General features: G+C 36.2%; 1 long non-coding RNA gene across 3 annotated transcripts in view; it reads left to right on the plus strand.

Annotated features, from left to right (window-relative positions):
• The window catches only part of LOC147830782 (uncharacterized), a 46,130-nt gene extending 23,408 nt beyond the window's left edge, over positions 1 to 22,722 (plus strand). Inside the window, exons 3-6 of one of the 3 annotated variants that reach the window (XR_015526128.1) lie at positions 8,313 to 8,520; positions 13,788 to 13,905; positions 21,601 to 21,706; positions 21,837 to 22,722. This is a non-coding gene — a long non-coding RNA (uncharacterized LOC147830782). Of the gene's footprint in view, positions 1 to 8,312; positions 9,848 to 13,787; positions 13,906 to 21,600; positions 21,707 to 21,836 lie in introns of those variants that run through there. The other 2 variants (XR_015526126.1, XR_015526127.1) reach the window with 2 other exon arrangements.
• Positions 22,723 to 26,236: the final 3,514 nt, after the last annotated feature.

Consider the following 26,236-nt stretch of genomic DNA (forward strand, 5'->3'; position numbering starts at 1 on the left):
GTACATAGTTGGTGTGTGTGTGTGTGGTGATGTGTTCCTTGTATATATTGGTGTGTGTGTGTGTGTTAGATGTTTGTGCAGTGATGTGTTCAGTGTATATATTGGTGTGTGTGTGGTGTGTGTGTGTGTTAGGTGTTTGTGCGGTGATGTGTTCAGTGTATTTATTGGTGTGTGTGTGTGTGTGTTAGGTGTTTGTGCGGTGATGTGTTCAGTGTATTTATTGGTGTGTGTGTGTGTTAGGTGTTTGTGCGGTGATGTGTTCAGTGTATATTTGATGTGTTTTTGATTGTGTATGTATTGGTGTTTGTGTGGTGATGTGGTCAGTGTGAATTTAGTGTGTATTGTGTGTGTGTGTTTGTGTTAGGTGTTTGCGTGGTGACGTGTTTAGTATATAGTTGGCGTGTGTTGTTTTTGTGTAGTGATTTGCTCAATGTATATATTGGTGTGTGCTAAGTGTGTGCGTTGAGTGTTTGTGGTGATGTTTTCAGTGTGTGTATTGTATGTGTGTGTGTGTATGTTTGGTATTTATGTGGTGATGGGTTCAGTATATATTTGGTGTAGGTGTGTGTGTGTGTATTGGTGTGTGTGTTGGGTGTTTGTGTGGTCATGTTTTCAGTGTATATTTGGTGATGTGTTCAGTGTGTATTTGGTGTGCATTGGGTGTGTATTGGTGTTTGTGTATTGGGTGTCTGTGTGGTGATGTGTTCAGTGTGTATTTGGTGTGCATTGGGTGTGTATTGGTGTTTGTGCATTGGGTGTTTGTGTGGTGATGTGTTCAGTGTGTATTGGGTGTGTATTGGTGTTTGTGTATTGGGTGTCTGTGTGGTGATGTGTTCAGTGTGTATTTGGTGTGTATTGGGTGTTTGTGTGGTGATGTGTTCAGTGTGTATTTGGTGTATATTGGTGTTTGTGTATTGGGTGTCTGTGTGGTGATGTGTTCAGTGTGTATTTGGTGTGCATTGTGTGTGTATTGGTGTTTTTGTATTGGGTGTTTGTGTGGTGATGTGTTCAGTGTGTATTTGGTGTGTACTGGTGTTTGTGTATTGGGTGTCTGTGTGGTGATGTGTTCAGTGTGTATTTGGTGTGTATTGGGTGTGTATTGGTGTTTGTGTATTGGGTGTTTGTGTGTTGATGTGTTCAGTGTGTATTTGGTGTGTATTGTATTTATGTGTTGGGTGTTTGTGTGGTAATGTGGTCAGTGTACAGTATATTGTTGTGTATTGAGTGTTTGTGCGATGATGTGTTCCGTGTATATTTGGTGATGTGTTTAGTGTGTGTATTGGTGTGTGTGTATTGGTGTGTGCATTGGTGTGTGTGTGTGTAGTGATGTGTTCAGTGTATATTTGGTGTGCATTGGTGTGTGTGGTGAAGTGTATATATACTGGTGTGTGTTGAGTGTGTGTCATGATGCTGGTCGTCTGTGTTCACTCATGTGTGAAAGGCCTCTGTACACTGCTTCAGTCCTCCAGAGGATGTGTGTGTTAGTGAATACTGAGAGACTGTGACACTCAGAGATCAGGTGACTGTGAGGGTCAGTTTCTCTCTCGCTGCAGGGACTCAGTGTTTGTTACGCCCTGAATATTTCCATCCGCGCTGCTCGTCCTGCGAGAGACTGTGACACCGGACGACACCACCCTTTCTACTATAAACCTGCACTGCTCACTGTGCGCTGCCTATATAGGGACAATCCTGCCTAAGGGTGAATTATACTCAAGCAATCGCCGTGACCCAGGGCGCATGCCTTGTGCGTAGCTGTGCATTTATACTTCTGCATTCTGTTTGTGTTGCTCTTAATAACACTTCTGAAATGCTAGCTGAGTGTGTCTTTTAATGTTTCTCTGTGTCGAGTTTTCCGTGGGTGTTTTGCTAGACCTGTAATGGCAGGCACTTTTTTCCAGTGGTTTCAGTACAGCGTAACTGCTACTGCGTCATTGAGTGGGCGTGGCCTATCTGTGAATTTGCAGATTATGCGCAGATTGTGAAAACAGCCGTTCGTTTTAGATACCTGTACTCGCTTACCTCCATGTTGAGATCTTTTCTGCTGTTACCAGTTTCCCCAGTGGATCGAGTCGGAGGTCTCGAGAGTCGGAGTCGGAGGACTCGAGATGCAGAGCGGAGTTTATAGCGACGACAGGGTTTGGTTGGAGAGTCGGTCGGTCAGTGAGTCAGTCAGTCAGTCAGTCAGTCAGTTGACAGCGGCCTCTTGTGGATTTTAGAAGAGCAGGTATGAATGGCAATTGCAAAAGAAATTTGAGATCTGAAAAGCATACACAGCGACCTCTGACAGATTTGCAAAAATAAAAACTAAAAAAGTACCTCCTGTCTGCATTTCGCTATCTCCAGCAATATATACCAGGGTACGGATCCATAATGAGCCTAGGTTGACATTTTCATGAGCATCTGCCAAATTGATCCCCAACTTATTCATTTTATTTGTAGTTCAATTCATTTATTTAGCAACTCTACTTGCTGACTTTTTCTTTACCACTTTTCCATCATGATTTACCCTGAGCTGCCCCCGATGTTGAAATAATGGTACAACAGCATGCGCATCAAGTATAACAGCCTTCACAACTCCTGGCTGTAAGGCACACTCAGCGGGGAAAGTATAAATCAGGCTTAAAACACTCGGTCCAATGGGCTCGCACCTCTCCTGTGGCTCTCAGCACCAACTATGCTCATCACCGCTACCAAGCCGACCAATCAAGGCTTGTGCTATGAATCATTGTGATATCAAGTCACATTTTTTTCATTTTGTATGAAATACAAGTTTAGTTGTATGAAAATTTACCATTTGAAAAGGAGGCAACCACACCCCTTAAGGTCCGGCCCACTTGAGAACAGATTTTACTCCATGCGGCCCCTGAGCTAAAATTAGTTTGACACCCCTGGAGTAACTGTTATATAGTGATACTTTATTACTAAATCAATTGACTCACTGATTCAATTCATTTCTACTCATGGTGTTTCAAACTCTTTCAACATAAAGAGGATGCGTGAATCCATAATCCATCCGTGTCATAACTAAACCAGAACGTATAAAGACTCAAAATTCATGTTCCCCAACATACATCCATCATTAACCCCAGACTAACAAATCTAAGAACAGCAAAGCAGAATACAGTAAGATTTAAACTCATAAACTAATGCTGAAATCAAGTTTGTAACAAGACGACAGCGAGCAAATGAACTTTCGTAGGATGAACTGTCCCTTTTACGGCTGTCAGAGAACAGATAAAGAGAGCTCATACTCAGAAGTGAAGGTTAGCAGACGAATAGAAGAGCAATGATAATTGACATTTACCGTCGAAAATGGCCGCAAATGCAAAGACATGCAGAGACTAATCACCGGCTTCAGTAGCATCGGCTGGAAATGTCAGTGTGTGCACCGTGTTTTCCGCTGCCATTCTCATTTCATTTAGCGCAACAAAACGTCACTTTGGTCTCCTATTTGCTCCGTCAAAGACTTCTGACAAGAGAGAGTGGCTCTGTTCCAGGCCCAGACGTTCTGCTTTACCTACACAGCATTTCCAGCGCCACAGGCAGGCGAGCTCCAAAACGCTGGCAGCAAAAATTATGCTGCTTTACAAGATCAATCGCTTGGCCGATATCCATCACAGTGGCGGACGTGCGCTCTTCTATTTTTAACCACCGCGGAATATTTCTTGTCGGCTTGAAATATAAAGTTGCGCATTTAGAAATGTTCGAACATCGTCACCTCAGAGGGAGGCCTGTCTTCTACATAACACAGAAAAATATTTGTTCTCTTCAGCAATGAAAACGAGTCGTAAAAGTAGTTACATCTAAATAATTTTCCATATTAATATTTTGATTATTTCTAAATGCTATGGATTTTCAGTATACCCAAAAATAATTAGACTCTTTAGGTGTAAAATGAATAGAATGAATACTATGGAGCCTCTGAAGCGGAGATGCCCAGAGTTACCCATTGTTACTTTTGATTTAGCCCATCATCCCATCTGAGAGGAGAAGTGAGTATGATGGAGAGGGTTGGGGCGAATGTCTTTATCACAGAGTTTATCATTTCTAATTTGGTGTAACCTTTTTTGTTTGTTTTAACTTAAAAAAAAAAAGAAAAAAGCGGTGGCACAGTGGATAGCACGATCACCTTACAGCAAGAAGGTTGCTGGTTGGAGTCTCAGCTGGGTCAGTTGCCATTTCTGTGTGGAGTTTGCATGTTCTCCCCATGTTGGCATGGGTTTCCGAAGGGTGCTCCGGTTTCCCCCACAGTCCAAAGACGTGCACTAGAGGTTATAAGTTGTAGTTCATTTCGCTGTGGCGACCGCTGATTAATAAAGAGACTAAGTCGAAAAGGGAATGAATGAATGAATGAATGAATGAATGAATGAATGAACGAATGAACGAATGTTATAAATTAGAACGAATATTAATAAATTAGATTTTCAAAAATGCAAATACTATCACTCGATGGAAAGAGGACTTGTATGCTGAAGACACCAGCAAACAAATTAAGGCAAAAACTAACGTAATTCTGTTATTAATTATTGTAAGATTATTATTATAAGAATATTTTGTTTTTATTGTAATAACTTCATTATTAATGTAAAATAAACTAAAATAACTGTATTAGTTAGTGTAAAGCAATGTTTTTTTAATTATTAAATAAACAAGGATATTACCCATGGCAACTATATTAACTTTAGCCAACTAGCCTCAATAAAGTTTGGTTTTTGGTCCTTCATAATAAAAAGATTGGGCACCTCAGGGGTCCGTTCTTCGTACGTGGATTACTCAGTTAGCTGGATTTGGATATTGGCGATTTGACACGATCCAGGATCGTTTCGTTCTTCAAAGCTGATCCGAGAGTTGTTGTCATGGCAACAGATCTGCTAGGTCAAACCTGATTGGGAGCAGGTTCAAATCATATAAACAGGATTAGATCGGCTCAGTTCAAGCAAAGATAATACAGAAAGTATGTACCGAGTTCTGATATTTTCTTACAGTAAAAGTTATATACACTTGGGAAAATAGTAGTTTTTAACTATATATATAAAGTTATAGTCATTAATAAAATAAATAAAATTTTACATATTAATAAAACGTATGCAATCTGCACCCTCGAAATGAAAGTGCAAAGACTGCCACCTGGTGGTGCAAAGAGAAAACTTATTGATATGAACTTTTTAGATCGCTTTAGTACAAATTGTGTATAATAGAAATGCACAATATGTGACTTTTTTTAAAAGCAATAATACATTTATGCAGTCATAAACATGTTTTGACAGTTAATATGCCAGTGATTTGATGCTTCACAAAAGTTGCAGACGCCTTTACCAATATCAAAATGCTTTTGGAAACAACCAGTTATTCTTTACACCGATTCAAAAACTGTACTATAATAAAGAAAATCTTTTCTAAATGTAGAACTAAATACATTGATTTGCATTGAAATACATGATGAATACTCTTGTCTTGACAAATGAAAGTGTAAAGCCTGTAGCTCACAACAAATGTCAAGTTACTGCGTGTCATATTTAACAAGCCGTTTACTGCTAATTTGATGTAATTTTGCTCACATGGATAATTGAATATTAATCAGATGATGTCATTACGCTGCTGTGCCGTCAGCCAATCGTTGCATTGCTGATCATGATTTTGAGGATCGATAGATCTGTCCTTAACAACACACGCAGTGATCTCAGATCAGTTCATCCAGACATTCTAATCTGATTCGCGAACTTGTTTGAAGAACCAAATTAGCGAGAGATCAGTTATCAAGATTAAAAGATCCAGGATCTGCCAAATCATCTTAGATCATTTAAGCGAGGTACGAAGAACGGACCCCAGCTCAATAGTGTCATTTAACAACAACAACAACAACATAAATAGATAGATAGATAGATAAATAAATAAATAAATAAATAAATAAATAAATAAATAAATAAATAAATAAATGTTGCAACTACATTTTGTGCAAGTAGAAGGGAAATAATGAGTAAATGAATGACTTCAGAATGATTAAAAAATCAAAATGTGATGGAATAAATTTGAATTCCTATCAAAAGAAAGCATTTGTTATTGGGTTCAATTGTTAGTTTCTGGAGATGATTTTTTTTTTTTTTATAATTTGAAAGAGAAATATTGTGACACAACACAACAATTGTACATCAAGTGCAGTTCTCCACAATGGACCTCCAGCCTCCGGCGTCAACACTGCAGCTCTGCACAAGTAGTTTGGCCAGGGGAGAAATGGTCGTGCATCTGAGCCTGGTTCCTCTCAAGGTTTCTTTTTCCTTCACTTTCGTCAGTTGGTGAAGTTTGTTCATCGCCACTGGCTTGCTTGTTTTGGGACTTGTGGAGCTGCGCATCAATGGATTTACTCTTCAGTGTTTGAAGACCATACTGAACTAAACTAAACTGAACTTCAATTCTGAAAACTGGACTGACACCATTTCAGTTTACTAGAACTTCTATGTTAAGCTGCTTTGACACAATCTGCATTGTAAACGTGCTATAAAAATAAACATGAATTGAATTTCAACATTTGCCTCCTATCATATTATACTATAAGTTTCACTCCAAACATTCTCCAGTATTTCTCTCTCTCTCTGCAGGAAGGATTTTGATCTCTCCGTTTGTTTTCCCCTTATTGTGTTTGAATCTTTATTCTCTGTGCTGCTGTTTTCAAACTGATGGTGAATATTTGTAGATGTTTTTTCTCTCCAGCAGCTCATGCGCAACTAACAAAACAACAGAAATCAACAGTGAGGTCACGGTCTGAGGCGCTCATGATGTTTGAACTGGATGAATCATCATTTGAGCTCCCGTTTGTGGAGTTCTGTCCTTTACTAAATAAATGATTACGCAATGGCTTTTAGAGACCATTATTTTTAAAGGGGACCTATTATGCAATAATCACTTTTAAAAGGGGTTTGAACACAGTTGTGTTTTAACAGTGTGTAAATATAGCCTGCTTCTAATGGTAAACATTTCTTAATTCTATTTTTCATAATCACACTTGATAAAAACAGTCTGGAGAAACACTTTGAATGACATTCTCCCTTTATATGTGTCATCAGAGGGGGAAAGCCCCGCCCATTAGTGATGATCTCTCCCTCATTAGCATAGACATCCCTGAGTGAGAAGCAGCTGTCTGTTATTAGATTATTCACCGGTTGAAGATTAATCAGCGACTAAGAGGCATTATAATTGTGGAACTAAAGAACTTAACTTCAGAACTTAATCCTTCATGGCGTAGATTCAACAAGCTACTGAAAATATTCCTCAGAGATTTTTAGTCCATATTGACATGATAGCATCACGCTGTTACTGCAGATTTGTCGGCTGCACATCCATGATGTGAATCTCCCGTTCCACCATATCCCAAAGGTGCTCTATTGATTTGAGATCTGGTGACTGTGGAGGCCATTTAAGTACAGTGAACTCATTGTCATGTTCAAGAAACTAGTCTGAGATGATTCGTGCTTTATGCTTGTGTGAATTGTAGCTCCAGTTTCCTGTTCTTAGCTGACAGGAGTGGTCTTCTGCTGCTGTAGCCCATCTGCCTCAAGGTTGGACATGTTGTGCATTCAGAAATGCTCTTCTGCAGACCTCGGTTGTAACGAGTGGTTATTTGAGTTACTGTTGTCTTTCTATCAGCTCAAACCAGTTTGGTTATTCTCCTCTGGCATCAAAAAGGCATTTGCGCCCACAGAACTGTCACTCACTGGATATTTTCTCTTTTTCTGACCATTCTCTGTAAATTCTAAAGATGTTTGAAAATCCCAGTAGATCATCAGTTTCTGAAATACTAAGACCAAATCACCTTTCTTTCCCATTCTGTTGCTTGGTTTGAACTGCAGCAGATGGTCTTGACCATGTCTAAATGCACTGAGGTGCTGCCATGTTATTGGCTGATTAGAAATTTGCGTTAACGAGCAGCTGGACAGGCGTACCTAATAAAGTGGCCCGTGAGTGTATATAGACAAATAAATGACTATTTTAATAGTTTTTAATATGTTTAATAATAAGCATCTTGAATTTATTTGCTCATATAGGAAAGATCCCTTTATTTATTTGTTCCTTTATAGTAAAGTTTTTATTAAATGCCCTTTTTATTTCTACAAATCTTAAAAAAGATGCACCTATATGTGCTAGTTTTTGAATTATAAAGAAAACATGTTTATGTATATGCCAATCAATAAATAAAACAATCAGACAATCAATCAATAAATCAGTTTTTGTCAATAAAGCTATGTCCTTGGCAGCTCCTTATGCCGTAGCATGTTCACTAACCGCTAATCTCCATCTACAACTCATTCCACCTTCAGCGCAGGAATCAATATGGTCGTCTGATGTATGGAGAGTTGCAGAAGGAGGTGTAGTTCAGCTGGAAATGATCCACCTACGCTGCCTATTCCTGTCCTGCGTCGTTTCGAAAACAAATAAAAGAAAAATCTATTCCTGCTCCACAGTAATCCCGCTCATGTGGAGCCCAGGAGTCATTTGAGGGGATTGCGTTGCATCTCTATCTGAGAGGTAATTAATTTCAATTCCACTCATTTGTCTCTTTGCTTGACATTTTAAGCACTGACACTGATGTGGAGTTTATATGGATTAATTCCCGCCTCATTCCCGTTGTGGCATTAACCTGCTTTTGTGCATTATCTGAGGAAAACAGAGGCGAACACGAGCGCGAATGACCCACATCATTACCCTGAACGTTAACCGAAGTTTACAGGTAAACTCAAATTAATGTGACATCTGATATTCATTTACAGCAGCGCAGCCTGTTTACTGCCCTTCACCAGGAGCCACAAAACAAAAAGACCATTGTAGTGTTTAATAAAGATGCATTTGTTATCAGCGCACACACCATTTCACTGTCGACGTGAGAAAACAGCCAGGATTCAAAGCCCTGCTAAAAGGTAAACAGATGCAGCGGTTCAGATTTAAAGAGATCATCATTATGCAGAATCATGACTCGAAAGCATCATGAACATTGTTTGTGTGACTTGTTAAGTCTTTGGATTGATTCGTTTACATTGTGGACTGTCTTGTGAACAGATTCATTGAGTAATCTGATGCCACCAGATGAGTGAGTTCAAATCAGTCAACTTTCAGACTGGTTTTCTGAATCTAATCAAAAGATTGATAGAAAAGATTGACTCAAGAATGATGGTTGTTGAGCCATCATCACTATTCATGATTCCTAAATTTATTCAGTAAGTTAGTTCGAGATTTGGATTGTGAATCAAATCAACAAGTTCATTAAAAACATCTACCCAAATTAAATGAATGGAAAAACGAACAAACAAAGGGATGAACAACGTAACGAAGAAAGAGAGGAACAAGTGAAGAAAGAAATAAATGAAGGAACGGACGAAGGAAATAAACACAGATTGAAGGACAGAAGAAATAAACAAAAGAAGAAATGAAGGGATAAAACAAAGGAATTAAAGAAAGAATAAACAGTGAAGAAACAAAGGAAGGAAGGAACAAATGAAGGAACAAACGAGTGAATAAACAAACAAACGATAAAAGGAATGAATGAATGAACAAAGGAACACAGTAGCAGAGGAAGAAACTAAAGCAAGGAATGAATAAGTGAAGAAAGGGAACTAACCAAGGATTGAAGATCGGAAGGAAGAAAATGAACGAAGAAACAAACAAAGAAATGAAATAATAAACAAACAATGCTGTGAAGAAAGAAATGAATGAAGAGACAAGCGAGGAAACTATTGAAGGAAGGAACATAAATGAATGAACAAAGTAGCAAGGGATAGAACAAACAAAGGAAGAAACAAATGAAGAAACAAGTGGAAAAGGAAACAAACAAAGGAACAAACAAAGTAATGAAGGAAGGAACAAAGGAAGAAATGAAAGAAGGAACAAATGACGGAACTAACAAATAAAGGAGCCAACAAAGGAAGGAATGAAGTAACGAAGGAATACAAATAAAGGAACTAACGGAGGAATGAAGGAATCAATGAAGGAAAGAACAAACAAATGAAGGAACAAAGAAATGGATAAACAAACAAATTGACGAAGGAAGGAAGGAACGAATAAACAAATGAATGAACGAATGAAGAAGTGATGAAGAAACGACTGAAGGAAGGAACAATGTAGGAAATGAAGGAAGGAGGGAACAGAAATAAACAGAAGCGAAGATAGGAATGAATGACAGAATAAAAAAATTAACGAAAGAACAAACTAAAGATTGAAGAATGGAAAGAAGAAATGAATGAAGGAAGAAACAAACAAAGGAATGAACAATGTTGTGAAGGAAGAAACGAACAAAGGAAAAAATGAATAAACTAATGAAGGAACACACAAATGAATATAGTAAGGAAAGAAAGAACAAACCAAGGAATAAACGAATGAAAGAACAAATAGAGGAAACAAGCAAAAGAACAAACGTTTTCTCCTCCATTTGTTCTTTCATTCATTTATTCCTTAGTTTGTTCTTTCTTTCCTTTGTTACTATATTCATTCGTGTGTTCCTTTATTAGTTTTAATCAGTTTTCAATCCTTAGTTTGTTCTTTCGTTAATTTCTTTCTTCAGTCATTCATTCCTACCTTCGCTACTTTGTTTATTTCTGTTCCTTTCTTCATTCAACGAACAAAGTCACAAATTAACGAAGAAAAAAGGAACAAAAGAAGGAAGAAACAAATAAAGGAACGAAGGAAAGAAGGAACAAATGAACAAAGTAGCTAAGGAACACGAATGAAAGAATGAACAAACAAATGAAGGAAGGAAGGAACGAATGAATGAACAAAGGATGGAATAAAGGAAGAAATGAACAAACGAAGTAGGAAATTGATGAGGGAAGGAACAGAAAGAAACAAAGTCGTGAAGGAAGATGGAAGGAAGGAACGAACAAAGAAAGAAACAAAGGAGAAATAAAGTAGTAAAGAAGGAAGGACAAGATGTCCTCGCTGAAGTCTAGAGCACAATACCGTACTGGACCAGGTACTACATAGACCTAGTAACGGCCAATAAGGTAATGCCTATGCTGCTCTGACGGTTGGGTTTAGGGACCTGGTCCCGTATGTCATCAAGCTGCCGGCTGCAGCGAGGACTGTATCAGGAAGGAACAAAGAGAAAATATTGTAGGACATACTGTGAACATTTTCCTGTTAATCAGCACATGGCAAATATTTGGAAAGATATATCTATTTCTGTGTTTTTTCCAGGTTAAAATGGACCTGAATGCATTACAAAGAGGTTAATAGAACCTTCAAAATTGTATTGCATGAAAAACAAAAACCAGCACAGAGCTGAGTAAAAAAAACTCTCAAAATAAATGTGCATTATTGAAGAAATAACATCAGATTTCTATTTAATTATTTATTTTTTGACCTCCCTCTTTAATTTTAAAAGGCCACGCATAAGCTCTCATCCCCAACCAGAGGTGGGTTAATCATTATTTCCATTTTTTTGTTTGTTCTTTCTGAAAAAGCCTTGTTGGGTTTTTCCAAGGTCTGCTTGCATGAATAGAGGCTCTCGATGGGAGAGCATGAGTGGGCCAAACCCCTCTGGGTGTTGAGAGGCTCCTCAAACAGAGACCAACAAAAGCTTAATCAAGCATCATTCTCTAAACCAAATACCACAGCACTCTTTACAACACACACACACACACAAACACACAGGCCTATTATGGAAAATTCACTGTTACCTTATTTTCCACTTTGCTCTGGGTGTCAATTTCAGCGTTTCTGGTGGAGCATAGAATATGTTCTTATATGAAGTCAATGTCAGCCTTTCTGTCACTGTTATCTGTCTTTTATTTTGTCTGTTGTTCGGTCTATCATTCTTTCTGTTGGTTGTTCTGTCTTTCAGTCTCTGTCATCTGTCTGTCGTTCCATATGTTGTTCTGCCTTTAATATGTCTGTTGGGTGTCTGTTGGTATTTTTTTCAATCTTTGTCATCTGTCTGTTTTGTCTTTCAGTCTCTGTTGTCGGTCTGTCATTCTCTCTTTCCACCTCTGTTGTCTGTTTGTTTCTCTGTCTTTCAATCTCTGTTGTCTGTTGTTCTGTCTTTCAATCTGTTGTCTGTCTGTTGTTCTTTCCTTCAATCCCATTCGTCTGTCTGTTGTTCTCTCTTTCAATCTGTCGTCTGTCTGTTGTTCTTTCCTTCAATCCCTGTTATCTGTTTGTTCTGTCTTTAAATCTCTGTCGTCTGTTGCTCTGTATTTCAATCTGTCATCTGTCTGTCGTTCTGTCTTTCAATCTCTGTTATCTGTCTGTTGTTCTCTCTTTCAATCTGTTGTCTTTCTGTTGTTCTTTCCTTTAATCTGTCCTCTAATCTATCATCCTTTAATCTGTCATCTGTCCTTTAATCTGTCCGCTGTTTTTCTCTTTCAACCCATCGTCTGTCTGTTGTTCTCTTTCAATCTGTCACATGTCTGTTGTCCTATATTTAAACTCTGTCATCTGTCTGTTGTTATATCTTTAGATTTGTTGTCTGTCTGTTGTTCTGTCTGTTGTTCTGTATTTAAATTTGTCGCTTGTCTGTTGTTCTGTATTTCAATCTGTTGCTTGTCTGTTGTTCTGTATTTTAATCTGTCGCATGTCTGTTATTCTGTCTGTCATTCAATCTGTCATCTGTCTGTTGTTCTGTATTTCAATCTGTCGCATGTCTGTTGTTTTGTCTGTTGTTCTGTTTCAATCTGTCATCTTTTTGTTGTTTATTCTTTCAATCTCTATCATCTCTGTTGTCTGTCTGTCGCTGTCTTTCAATCTGTTGTCTGTCTGTTGTTCTTTCCTTCAATCCCTTTTGTCTGTTTGTTGTTCTGTCTTTCAATCTGTTGTCTGTCTGTTGTCTGCCTTTTGTTCTGTCTTTCAATTTCTGTCATCTGTCTGTTTTTCTCTATCTGTTCTGTCTTTCAATCCCTGTTGTCTGCCTGTTGTTCTGTTTTTCAATCTCTGTCATCTGTCTGTTTTTCTCTGTCTGTTGTTCTTTCCTTCAATCCCTACCGTCTGTCTGTTGTCTGTCTTTTGTTCTGTCTTTAAATCTCTGTTGTCTGTCTGTTGCTCTCTTTGTCTGTCATCTGTCTGTCATATTGTTTTTCAATCTCTATTGCTCTGTCTATTGTTCTGTCCTTTAATCTGACAGTTTTTCTGTCTTTCAATCTGTCTCTGTCTGTTGTTCTCTTTCAATCTGTCATCTGTCTGTTGTTCTCTGTCAATCTGTCTCTGTCTGTTGTTCTGTCTTTCAATCTGGCATCTGTCTGTTCTGTATTTCAATCCGTCGCCTGTCTGTTGTTATGTTTGTTGTTTTTTCTTTCAATTTCTACTGTCTGTTTTTCTGTCTGTTGTTCAGTCTTTCAGTCTCTGTCGTCTGTCTGTTTTGTCTTTCAGTTTCTGTTGTTTGTCTGTCTGTTCTGTCTTTCAATCTATGTCGTCTGTCTGTCTATCTGTGCTGTCTTTCACTCTATGTTGTTTGTTCTTCTGTCTTTCAATCGCTCTCATCTGTCTGTTGTTCTGTCTTCCAGTCTCTGTTGTCTGCCTTTCATCTGTCTGTGCTGTCTTTCAGTCTTTGTCATCTGTCTGTTGTTTTGTATTTTGTTCTGTCTTTTAGTCTCTGTCGTCTGTCTGTTATGCTGTTTGCTGTTTGTCTTTTGATCCGTCTGTTGTTCTGTCTTTTGATTAGTCAGTTTGTCTTTTAATATATCTGTTGTCTGCTTTTTTCTTTCGATCTGTCTGTTATGTCTTACAATCTCTGTTGTTTTGTCTTTTGATCAGGTGGTGCATAATATGTTTCATTACTATACTAAGGCTATGCTTTATTTTATGTGTCGCAGGCATGATTTGTCCAACCACTTTTTGCTACCATCCGTGGTGCTCTCACTGTCACTTCATGCACCCCCTGGGGAAATAATGAATAATTTCTCGAATGCCGACTTCCTGTCAATAAGAAAGGTATGCAATATGCATGTGAATGATATTTAGGATGTGAAATGACTTGAAGGAATGAAGTAAACAAAATAAAGATCACATTTAAAACTGAACCATGATATAACATGGTGAAAGAAGATAAGAAATATTTCGTATTTCATTCCATTTTTTTAATATATAACATCAGATGACCAATATATTTACATTTTCTAAATTAAAAGCAGCCATCTAGATGGTGCATTTAAATAGGGATGATTAACTTTTTATGAGACATGAATTTTCTGTATCTGCTGTCTGTCCCTATATGAAAATGTATTATAATGTATATTTTATAGCATGTACAACTCTGTTAATAAAAGATATAGCATAATATTAATAGTGATCTGATAAACTGTACTGTACTTTAGTTTTTACTTAACTGTGGTATAATGTATTATATATATAGTTGTAGAAAACAACTATACTGTAGTGCAGTATTGGTTCACTTGTTTATAGTAGTTGTTGTTTTGCCATAGCAACTATATAAACAGATTAATTCAAGTAGCCTACTTTATAATGAGATTATACTTTTTCATGTAGGTGTACAAGATTGTTTTCACAATATATTTGTGTTTATATTTAATTAATATATACTTAAGTCAGAATGTTAATCCACTGTATAATAAGAATTATAAGTTGCAGAATGAACCAATTCATTTCCAAAGCATTTGAGAGTCTGATTCCAAAAGCTTGCCATATCAATAGTTATGGTAAATCAAACTGAAACATTAAAATAAAGCATACATGTGTATGTGTATTGATGTGAATGTGTATTGATGATTATTAAAGGCGTTTGTCAATGTGTAATTCTGCACATCAGATAGCAAACAAATGAATACTGATATCTTTGACTTAGAAAATTACAATTAATATTAAGAAGCATCATGTTGTCTATTGTATTATATATATTGTAGTTGTAGAAAACAGTGTATTGTTCATTGGTTTATAGTAGTAGTTGTTGTTTTGCTGTATCAAATATATAAACAGATTAATTCAAATAGCTTACATAATAAGATACTTATTTTCCATGTAGGTGTACTCAAATATTTTCACAATGTAAAAATCATGTCTATATAGTTAAGTCTTTACAGTGTGGCTTTGCTAAGTTGCAGAACCAATTCATTTTCAAAGCATTGTTATCAAGAGCTGAAGCTTGCCATTTCATTCATTCATTCATTCATTCATTCATTCATTCATTCATTCATTCATTCATTCATTCATTCTTTTCCTTTTATTACCCATGACAAGAATCACAGACGTAATCGATTCCCAATGATTTATTGGTGAGGTTGCCTGTCAATCAAACTCTCAATTTGTGACGGGAATACGCGGCTCAACCGTCTGCTGTGTGGAAATATGAAAGCAGGCTAATGATGCAATATGTTAGCACGGGGAAACAGAGCTTCGTTCAATACTCGTAACTACGGGCTAAACCCCAAACAAAACAAAACAAACAAAAAAAAAACAATTACCGCGTGTTTTCTGAGGTAAGGTTCACGCCAACACAACCACGCAAAACAATCTCTGCACTGCTTTCTTGCCGTCATTTCAAATTGAAAATACATCACAGACGCTGTGTTGATAGTTTACTGATAAAAATTGTGAACATTTCTGAACAAGGTCTGGGCACATGCACATTATGGTCGGAGCAGTATTAGGCTGTACACAACTGTTTACAATTTCAGGCCATTATGCCAAAATATTTTATAGAATTATCAGTTTAATGCTATTCATTTGCTGTCTATTTGATATGGCTGTTCTCTTTACATAATAAGTTTAATTGTAAATTGCACTTTTTTTGTTGTTGTGTTTGTGTGTAAAGGGATAGTTCACACAAAAATTACAATTTGGTCATTACTTAATCCACAACATTTTGCTTCTTTCTTATTTAAAATAATGTCGAAAATAGACAATTAACGTCCATAGCTTTTTCCATAGACGTAAAGTTGGTTGTATATTTGGGTATTCAGACTTTCTCCTTAATAATATAATTTCAGAAGTATTTTTTGCAAATTCTAAATAGGGAAATCATATTAGCAGCAAATTAGATAGTTTTAATGTTGTTTAGAAGTCATACTTGCATGCTAATTCCGATCGAATGTTCAAAGTAACAAAGTAAACAATATAGAGATTCTAAATGAACAAATTTGCGAATAGACAACCAACTTGACCTCTTTGCTTTTTTCTACTTTGAAAATCAATTGCTACTGCACTAAAAAGTATGTATGTATTTATTTATTTATTTATTTATAAAGGGACAGTGTACAACATGACCTGTTGAGTTAGCTATAAAGCTAATTTACATCTGTAGTCTCTTTTACGGTGGGCGAGAGAGCTTAACAGTCTGCAATTAAAGAAAACGCATGCAATTACAAAAAACACCAGCAAATTGAGAAAAGATCTTCATCAGTTTGATGACAAACATGCTGCAAATCCTCACAACACAAACTTATTTTTAAAAAACACACTGCATTTGCACACAACGCAAACAAATTAATATAACATGCAGCATTTTCTTACAATGCAAACATTTTATGAAAACGCGCTGGATTGTCTCACAACACAACACAAATGTTTCGAGGAGACCCTATCAGTGATGGACCCGGCTATTTAGGTTATAGTTATTTAGGCTAATGAATACTAAAGGCACGGAAATCGGGATATTATAATAAACAAACAAAAACTCACCTTTCAAAGATCACCTACAAATTCACTGAGCAATAGTCACAGCACAGCAGTGTGTCACATTTTTGGGTCCACATTTCTGTTGTTTTTTGTGTTGTGGGAAAATGCAGCGGATTTTATTTATATTTTATTGTTTGCGTTGTGGGGATTTACAGCACATGTACTGTCAAACAGATGAAGATCTATTCTTAATTTGCTGCCGTTTTCTTAATTGCATGTGTTGTTCTTAAATTGCAGGACGTTAAGCTTTCTCAGCCACCATACTTTTTAAATCTGTAGTCCCATATGATTAATTAGTCACGACAATATGTTTTTAATGAATTGTATCCAGTGTTGGGCAAGCTACTTGAAAAATGGAAGCTATTAGCTACTCTACTTAAAATATAGCTTAACTACACTTAAAGCTACCACCTGGGAAATGTAGCAAGCTAAGCTAAAAGCTGCATGGCAAAAGTAGCTTAGCTACATCAAAGCTATTTTAACAATTTTCATTTTTAAATCGAAGCAACTTAAATCGAAGTCAATCATATCTTAGTGATCAATAAAACTGTCAAAGAAACATATGAGGCATAATAGTTCAGTTCAGTTATTTACTGTAAATAATAGGCTGTACTAGACGGAAAAACATTATAGTATAACAGCTAAAACAAAAAATCCGATAAAACCAATAAAATCCTTTTAAACTTTACACATTTAAAATACTGTAGTCATTTATAGTGAAGGGAAATATTTTGGAATAAGCAATTTTGGGATAAGCATTATGTTGTGTGTGTGTGTGTGTGTGTGTGTGTGTGTGTGTGTGTGTGTGTGTGTGTGTGTGTGTGTGTGTGTGTGTGTGTGTGTGTGTGTGTGTTTGTGTGTGTGTGTGTGAATACTAAAGAATTTTTTGAGCACAGCATCAGAAATGAAGTTATAGCATCTTAACATGTTCTTCTCGAGGTATGGTCATGAGGAATCCTGCTTCAGAAATAACTCCTCTCCCTTAGTCATCTTTCCATCAAGCAAGTTTCGGTTGGCGATGTCGCCAACCAGAGGTGGCAGTAATGCACCAAAAACGTTGTTGTTGAATACCACAAAACAGGAAAAGGAAGTAGAATTTCTCATTCTAACCATTATATGGATTTACTTTCATCGGCTAGACACTGGCCTCACAGCTCTGTGAATGTCGGTGCCGTCACTTATTGATCCGCGATCTGTAAATTTAGCTTATGTGGACGCTAATTCGCTACTTGACTAATAAAATAGCTTCACTACTGAAAAACGATTTGATTTTATATAGTAGCGACGCTACTACTTGTAGCAACGCTACTGCCCAACACTAATTGTATCTTATTAAACTAACTTAATCATGTTCTAACTTAAGTTTAAAAGTTAAGCAAGCTGTTTTAAGTCAATTTAATGTAATATAAGTTCAAGTTTAGGGTGCTTTCTCACCTGCCTTATTAAATTCGATTGAATCGCACTGGAGTTCGTTTTTCCTTTTGATGCGGTTCAATTGGGCATGTTTGAATGTAGCAATTGTACTCAGGTGCGCACCGAAAGCGGATTAAAAAAGCATACCGAGACCATCTCATCATTGATGTTTTCAAACGAACTAAAACAAACCCAAACCTCAAAAAGTACTGCGCCTTTTTGGACTAATCCAGCTGCCGTAGTCAGATGCGCTGTGTATTATTGGATGTGGAGGAAAGGTTTTTGTTGACAGCGCTCTACCAACAGAGAGAGAGGGGAAAAACATTAGCTGATGGAATGATGGTAATATTTCAGGAAGATGACCGTGTCGCAGTTTAGTTAAATTAATTCAGTCCGCCTCCTGAATTGTCGAGCGATGCGCCTTCCCTGTTTGCAATGCATTAAAACATTGTTTTGCAGCCGAACTTCACTCTCAAAATCTATAGTTTTTCTAAAGTGATGTATACTAACTGTATAGTATACTATGAGCAGGGATACAGTCAGCAAGTGCAGTCGTCCCTCCATAGTAAAAAGCGGCATTTTGTGTCTGCCGGTTTGTTTGCTTGAGTTTTATTGTCATTTTCCCACACGTGAATTCTGACCAATAGAAAAGCAGTTTAGGAAATATGTTCAATAACATCTGGCCATTGAGTGATGTGGATTTTGTCACATGACTGTTTTTTAGTTCTGTTCCACTGGTTCGAACCAAAGCAATCAGTTTGGTGTGAAAAGGAGCCAAAGACGGCAGAAAATGCTACAATGTTTCATTTATTGCCCTTGTTCCGAACCAAATGAAGCAAACTACAGTTGTGAAAGCACCCTTAATTTGATTCAACTTAAAACATTGACACAAACAGTATTTTTTACAGTGTGGAGTCCAACATAATTTAATCTATCTTTACTTTGTGTTCAACAAAGCTGAAAAAAAGGTCATAAAGTTTGGAACCCTTTGAGGGTGATCACATTTATCATTTTTTTGTCTGAAATATCCTTTAATTTATCACAAAGCTTGCATATCAGCATATGCTTGGAATTGATTTGACTAACCCTTATATAGCTAGCTAAAAGTCTACCTAGCACTATTGGGGAATAAGCAAACACTCAATATTATATGACTCAGATTTCTTTTTGAATGTTTTGATGTATTTTCTCACTTTCAGACGCAGTGTAGCCTGTTTTGAACCACAAACTGTTCCATATGCCAACAGTGACGCATGCTTTATCAGAAAGCGCTCCTTGCTCAAAATAGCTTCAAAGTTGAATCTTTTCGATTTGCATCAACACACAAACTGATGTACTTGCTGAGTAAATTGCGAGTATATATCATCACTCGGGGGCTTTTATGATTCAGCAGCATGGATTGATCTGCTCAGATCTCGTGTCCGCCTCCGATGACCCCTAACAACTACTCACTGTTTCTCCAAAGTTTGACAAGTTCACAGAGCCTTTGAAATACAGTCAAGAGTTCTGTTGGAGGTCTTTTATGTCAAGTAAATGAGATTTGAGAGTTTTTTTTTTCTTTCTATTTCTTTTATGTTGGATTTTTTTCATGTTTTAGCTGCTTTACAAAGATTGATTTGCTACAGAATGTACAGTCATGTTTTAAAAATGTTATACTACAATATTAAGCAACATTGTTGTTTATTAATTTATATTTAATTGAATTTATTTATTATTTTTAACAACCGCTAACAGTATCACTGTTTTGTTTTGTTTTGTTTCACAAGTTGTCAGAAGGTAAAATTGGGAGATTGTTAACTTAAATTCAGTTGCCTCTTTATAATATATATTGTTTTATTTTATTTTAAATATACAAGTAGTCAAAAGTCAAACTTGAAAGATTGTTAAATTAAATGCAGTTGCCCTGTTTTATTTAATTTAATTTATTTATTATATTTTACTTTACTATTTTATGCACAAGGTGTCAGAAGTCAAACTTGCGAGACCTTAAATGCAGTTCTCCCTTTTTTGGGTTTCATTTTATATCGTTTTACTTTATTTTATTTTGTTTTATTTTAATGTATTTATTTATTTATTTTATTTTTTTATTTATTTATATATATTTTTTGGTTTGTTTTGTTTTGTTACACAAGTTGTCAGAAGACAAATTAAATTAAATTAACTTTTTATTACATATATTTCACCTTTTTATTATATATTTTTGGTATTTTATTTTTAAGTAGTCAGAAGTCAAACTTGGGAGATGGTTAAAATTAAATGCAGTTGCCATATTTTATTTTATTATATTTTATTTTATTTGTAATTCAGAAGTAGTCAGAAGTCAAACTTGGGAGATTTTTAACTTAAATGCATTTCTGTTTTTTTTTTCATTATTTAAATGATTTTGTTTATTTATTTATTTTTATTAATTTGTTTATTTCTTTAATTGTTGTTTTTAGGGTTTTTCACCTTTTATTGAGATAGGACAGTGGAGATTTTACAGACAGGAAAGTGTGGGGAGCAGAGATGTGCTAAGCACAAAGCTATAGGCGCCGACAATTTGTTTAGTTTTTAAATGCACAAGTAGTCAGAAGGCAAACTTGGGAGACGTTTAACTTAAATGCAGGTTTTATTTAGTTTATATTATTTACCTGTACCGCATGTCTTTGGACTGTGGGGGAAACTTGGAGGAAAACCCACGCTAACATGGAGAGAACATACTTGTCACCCCTTAGTTTATTTTATTGGTCACACTTTACAATAAGGTTCATTAGTTAATGTTACTTAATGCATTTACTAACATGAACAAACAATGAACAATACATTTACCACAGTATTTGTTCATGTTAGTTAATGAAAATACAGTTGTTCACTGTTAGTTCATGTTAACTCACGGTGCATTAACTAATGCTAACAAGCTTGAGTTTGGATGTTAATAATGCATTAGTAAATGTTCAATTATGATTCATACATGCTGTACAAGTGTTGTTCATGATTAGTTCATGTTAGTAAATGCATTAACTAATGAACCTTATTGTAAAGTGTTACCATTTTATTTTATTTTGTTTTATTTTTAAATACACACGTAGTCAGAAGTCAAACTTGGAAGATGGTTAACTTAAATGCAGTTGACTTATTTTGTTTAGTTAAATTTATTTATTTATTTATTTTTTGTGTTCATTTTATTTTAAATAGACAAGTAGTCAAACTTGGAATATTTTGGCCATATTTTATTTTCTTTTTTTGTTGCTTTATTTTATTTTATTATTTTTAGTACATAAGTAGTCAGAAGTCCAACTTGGGATTCAAGTTGAACTTAAATTCATTTGCCTTATTTTATTTTATTATTTTATTTACATAGACATTTATATGACATTTTTAGAAAAAATATTTTTATCACCTGGGATAATGCAAACTGTTTTCTGCACTGTATTTACAGTTCATTTTCATTGAAATAACTGAATACATTTATCAATAGTTTCACTCTTGTATCCACCCCATTGCAAACTTCAATGAATCACAATATTTCTCACCAACTATTGTACAAGCTTTATCATTTTCCTTTTTTTAATTACCATGAATGTTCTTGACTGTTTTGCGCAGGTTTGAATCAGTGTTTTCTGAAGCTCTGTGGTGCTGCAGTGTCTGCTGTTGATGGATGGTGTGCTGCTCTGGCTGGATCTGCAGACTGCGGCTCTGTCTTCTAAAGGTGTGTGAATCTCTCTCTCTCTCTCTCTCTCTCTCTCTCTCTCTTTCTTTCTGTGTGTCTAAACGCCCCCTTATTTCAAAGCGGCTTTCAAAAGCAGCATCTTTGTCGTATGTTATTATGATTTCCCCAGTGAAGGCCGACAGAGTGTATGTGTGGGGGGGAATCAAAGGACACAGCAGTGTTGGTCACAGTACACAAGAGCATCGGCGCTCGCCAGCAGATGTTGTGCTTTGGATGTTGATCCTCAGCTTGAGCTTGGCCTGTTTTTGGTCTTCAACAGCTCCTTCAGGGATCATGAAGTCAACGCAAAATCTACAGCCATGGTCAAAACGGGGAAAATAATGATGACAGTACATAATATTTACTACATATTTTTCAAGACTAGTATTCAGCTGACATTTAATGTCTTATTAAGCTGCTTTTATCCTTTATCAATTCTAAATAAAAACAAATCAGAGTAATGACCTAATCAGGGATGAAATCCTGATCAACATTTTTGATGCACTGAATGTCACGTTTCACCCTCAAATGTCCATTTTTTAGTCACATGTTGATTTCCGTGTCAGCTTTTCTGTTAAAACAGTATGATTAACATCCATACCGCTAACTGCTGTATGCTAACCCTTAATTAGCTGACTCATGGGCTACTTATTGTTCAGAAGCAGAAGTAATACCTGGATTATGTGTCTTTTAATTGAGGGTAGGCCCTTCAAATGACTGTTTGAGGCCTTGGAGGTTGAATAACTACATGCTAAAAGCTTTCGGAATGTTTCAAAGCAACAGCAGCACTAGCGGTAGCAGAAAATCCACTGCTTGGTCTCACTTCAGTTTGAATTGGGAGTTAAGTTAGCCACGACTCTTATTTCGAAGCTTATTCTGAATTTGAATGACATGAACTCCAAACATTGACCCCTTCTTTATCTTTCAAACTGCAAGATTTAATCAAGCTACTGTTTAATTTAAATTTCACCTTAACTAGTTAAATATAACCACTCAAATTTGAAATAAATAATGCTAAATAATAACAATAAATAAATAAATAAAAATAAATAAAAACACAATATATTCACTGGCTTCCAGTTTGAGTTTAAACCACTTTTATGTTATAGAGTACAATTCCATTATGTATTTTTATTTCATTCATTATAATGAATTTGTTGTTAATGTTTGCTTATGTTATATATATATAGTATATTTTATTATACAATATATTTTATTTGATGTTTTTAGAACTTTGAATGTGAGAAAATTGGCTTATAAATATTTAATTTTATTTAATTTAACTTAATTTAATTTTATTATCAGGACCAGACATAATCTGCTGACCTTTTTGTTATTTCTGCATAACAGTTTGTTAAAAATATAAAAATAAATAAGGATTTGTGTTGAATAATTATATGGAGTGTAGTAACTAAAAACCCTAAACATGACATAAAAAATGACTTTTTTAAACTTTAGTTTAAGGTTTACATTGCTAATCCAGTTAGAACCACTTGTTTGATAAACAAAGTAAGTCTCACATATAATATAGCTACAAAAACTATATTATAATAATATAATATTGAATAATATTTATTCACAACATGTATTGTACATAAACTAAACATTTGCATATTGTTCAATAATATTACTGAAATTAATATAAAAACTGAATAAATATATTTACACAGATTTACATAAATGATGTAAATAAGCAGATGGGTTAAAAAAATCTGACGATTTTTGGACGCAAAATAATTTGTATTATTTTATTTCTAATTGAAAGGATTAGTTTACCCAAACATCAAATTTACCCCATAATTTAAGCACTCTCCAGCTTTTTTTTCTGTCAGATGAACACTGTCGCAGTTGTTTTAAATGTTATCCTGGTTCTTCCATCATGTTTAATGTTGGTGGATAGGCTTTTATTGTAGTTTCCAAAAGCTTCGTCAAACTAACCCATACACCACTCAGGGATTAATGCATGTCTTGTGACAGATAGACACTTATAAATAAAGTCATCTGAAACGACAAAGAAAGCGTTCTTGCAGGACTCCTAGAGTTCATCAAGATCCTTTGGATTCATCTTTAATGCCTCCTTTATCTTACCCCGGACATGCTCAATAATGTTCATGTCTGGTGACTGGGCTTGCCAATCCTGCAGCAGCTTGACATTCTTTGCTTTCAGGAACTTTGATGTGGAGGCTGATGTATGAGAAGGAGCGCTATCCTGCTGAAGAATCAGCCATCTCCTGTGGTTTTTAATGTAATGGCAGCACAAATGTCTTGAGAGTAAGAGCTTCAAAATAAAAGAGCTTTAAAATAAAAGCCACTATCCAACACCATCATAGAGCATTAGAGAGTCAGGATCAATTTTTGAACTACATAAATTAGGCTTGTGAGGTGTAAATGATGGGTCAACTTTAACATTTGGGGTTTAATATTCCTTTAAGCAGTGCCAGGTACGGATGTTTTCACTGCACACAAGGTCAAAATGTATAAAGTGTCCCTTAAGGATGTCATGCGATTCATTTTTCATTTTAATATTAGACCTAGGTATATCAGATGACTGGATATTTGGCAGACGTTTGGCAGGGATATCACCCTGGATGACCAGCCATCATTTGAAGCTGAAAAGCAGGCTGTTCTTTCAATCCAAAAGTGATCCTGGCCAAGATCCGGCCATCTCTATAGACAGCTCAATCATCTTTCCCTCACTGAAAGCCAAAGATCTTGGCATGACACTGGAAGAGGATCTGGCGCATGTGCTTGATGCACTCGGTCTGACTTTCTTCCCCTTTTAAGACCCTAGTTAGTTATTGAAGGTCCCAGATATTCACTGAAATCAGTTTGGAGTTTATGATTTTTTCTTTTCTCTTCATTAGTTTGTCTGCCCATCTGTTTATTCATCTGTCTGACAGTCTGCCTGCTATTTCATTCTCCCTCTCATTCTGTTTGTTGAGTTATCTGCCATAAGGTCTGTTGTTCTGTCTATCTGTCTGTCAGTTGTTCATTCTATTTTATCTTCTGTCTATTTTTATCTGTTAATTTGTCTGTCTGTCTGTCTGACTGGCTGTTGTTCTGTCTATCTGTTATTCTGTGTTTAGATCTGTCATGTGTCTGTTGTTCTGTCTATCTGTCTGTCTGTCTGTCTGTCTGTCTGTCTGTCTGTCTGTCTGTTGTTCTGTTTCAATGTGTCTGTCACCTGTCTGTTGTTCTGTCCATCTGTCTGTTCTGTCTTTCGATTTGTCTGTTGTTCTGTATGTCTGCTGTTCTGTTTTGATCTGCCTGTCATCTGTTGTTCTGGCTGTCTGTTGTTCTGTTTATCTGTTTGTTGCTCTGTCTTTCAATCTGTCTGTTGTTATGTATGTCTGCTGTTCTGTTTCGATTGGTCAGTCATCTATTTGTTGTCCTGTATATATGTATGTTGTTCTGTCTTTGGATCGGTCTGTTGTTCTGTTTTAATCTATCTGTCATCTGTTGTTATTCTATCTTTGGATCTGTCTGTTGTTCTGTTTATTTGTCTGTCTGCTGTTCTGTTTTTGGATCTGTCTGTTGTTCTGTTTGTCTGCTGTTCTGTTTTGATGTGTCTGTCATCTGTTATTTTGTCTGTCTGTTGTTCTGTCTGTCTCTTTGTTCTGTGTTTAGATCTGTCTGTTGTTATATAGTCTGCTGTTCTGTTCTGATCTGTCTGTTGTTCTGTATTTCGATTTGTGTCATGTACGTCTGCTGTTGTGTTTTATTCTGTCTGTCATCTGTGAGTTGTTATGTATGTCTGCTGTTCTGATCTGTCTGTTGTTCTGGTTGTCTGCTGTTCTGTTTCGATGTGTCTGTCATCTGTTATTTTGTTTGTCTGTTGTTCTGTCTGTCTCTCTGTTGTTCTGTGTTTCGATCTGTCTGTTGTTTTGTATGTCTGCTGTTCTGTTCTGTTCTGTCTGTCTGTTGTTCTGTCTGTTGTTCTGTCTGTCCTGTCTTTTGACCTGTCTGTTATGTGTTTCTGTGGTTGTGTTTCTTTCTGTCTGTCATCTGTCTGTTGTTCCGTCGGTCTGTTTGTTTTTCTGTTTGTCTGTCAGTTGTTCTGTCTATCTGTTTGTTGTTCTGTCTTTCAATCTGTGTTTGTGTGTCTGCTGTTCTGATCTGTCTGTTGTTCTGTCTGTCTGTCTGTTGTACTGTTAATTTGTCTGTTGTTCTGTTAATCTGTCTGTCTGTTGTTCTATCTACTTGTCTGTCGGTTTTGTCTTTCGATCTGTCTGTTATGTATGTCTGCTGTTGGGTTTTGTTCTGTCCATCATCTGTCTGTTGTTCTGTCTGTCTGTCTGTCTGTCTGTCTGTCTCTGTCTGTCTGTTTTGTCTTTCGATCTGTGTTATGTATGTCTGTTGTTATATTTTGACCTGTCTGTCATCTTTCTGTCTGTCTGTCTGTCGTTCTCTCTGTCTGTCTTTCTGTCTGTCTGTCTGTCTGTCTGTCTGTCTGTCTGTTGTTCTGTCTGTCTGTCTGTCTGTCTGTCTGTCTGTCTGTTTTGTCTTTCAATCTGTGTTATGTATGTCTGT

Source organism: Danio rerio, chromosome 25 (genome assembly GCF_052040795.2).
Source record: "Danio rerio strain M-AB ecotype USA chromosome 25, GRCz13ab, whole genome shotgun sequence".
NCBI classification, from domain to species: Eukaryota; Metazoa; Chordata; class Actinopteri; order Cypriniformes; family Danionidae; genus Danio; species Danio rerio.